General features: G+C 54.3%; 1 protein-coding gene across 1 annotated transcript in view; it reads left to right on the top strand.

Annotated features, from left to right (window-relative positions):
* Positions 1-1,286, top strand: part of LOC119592610 — a gene marked incomplete in the record, with an annotated part of 62,268 nt that overhangs the window by 50,322 nt on the left and 10,660 nt on the right.

The raw sequence follows: 1,286 nt of genomic DNA, 5'->3' as shown, positions 1-1,286 counted from the left end.
TGATTATCGGAGAAGGAGGGCGCGCGCGCGCGATACGAGAAATACGATAAGTATTATCAAAACAAAGGGGAGGGCGCGAACGAGGAAGTGACCGTAGAAAGGAGGAGGGTAGGAGAAGGGCTAAAGGAGTAAGGGCAGCACCCGCGGAGAGTGGGGCGCAGAGCAAAGAGGAGGAGCGGGGTTAGGGCAGGCGCCCACAGCGAGGGTCGGGGAAGCACCAGCGACGGAGGGGGGGGAGGGGAGGAGGAAGGGGAGGGAGGAGAGGAGGGGGGGAGGGGGGAGGGGAAGGGGAGACGGAGGGAGGGAGGGAGAGGAGGAAGGGGGAGGGAGGGAGAGGAGGAAGGGGGGGGAGGGGAGGGGAAGGGAGGAGGGAGGGAGGGAGAGGAGGAGAGGGAGGGAGGGAGAGGGAAGGGGAGGAGGGAGGAAGGAGAGGGGGAGGGGGAGGGGGAGGGAGAGGAGGGAGGGGGGAGAGGTGCAGGGCCGTGAAAGAAGTTTGGTCTCGGATGTGATATCGAGCCTGAAGGATTGCCTGCTTAAGTGTTTGGATAAGACCGCTATCTGAATCTCTGACCGATGGCCTGTCTGTTTGCATATCTGCACGAACATTAGTACCCTTCTTTATGCGTTTCAGAAGTACGCACTCATGCCTTGCGATGCGTGATCCGTAGACTGACAAATGACACGTCTGTGCTCAACTGTTGTTGCGCTTAACGGAAGCCTTATAGTAAAGAATGAAGGGTAAACAAATAAAAGTGCTGTTTAACTGTTCCAATAATTTCTTTATTTGATTCTGAAGAACAGGAAAAATGTCTGGAGTACAGTGTCTAGACAAAACGATATTGTAGACGACCTCAGTACTGCGTGAGCGGAATTACTGATCCAAAACAATCTAAATAGAAATGCTACAATCTGCTCTTCAATTCAACTTTTTTTTTGACTCGTAAGCGACCCAGCACGCCCGCGAACGCTTTCCCTTCCCTCCTCAGACGCAGTACGTAGGTCACTCTAATCGCAGACCCTCCTCCTCGCACCCAAGCAGGAAGTAAACCTTCCACCTTCCACGCCGGAAACCCTAAATTACCTTCATCATCGACGCTGCTTCACCCTTTCTATCCCCCCCCCCTCTTCTTTCCCTGTCATCCCCCTTCCACTGGTGTCTGTCCCTTCCTCCTCTATCTCTCTGCCACCCCATTACCTGCTCTACACTCTACTTACCCTGACCCAGTTGACAGTTGCCGTTACTTGGCCTGGTTGTTTTATCCTGCAGGGCTTTTAGTCGACCATTC

The sequence above is a fragment of the Penaeus monodon genome, chromosome 30, assembly GCF_015228065.2.
Source record: "Penaeus monodon isolate SGIC_2016 chromosome 30, NSTDA_Pmon_1, whole genome shotgun sequence".
Lineage (NCBI taxonomy): Eukaryota > Metazoa > Arthropoda > Malacostraca > Decapoda > Penaeidae > Penaeus > Penaeus monodon.
This window is presented reverse-complemented; position numbering and strand designations above follow the sequence as displayed.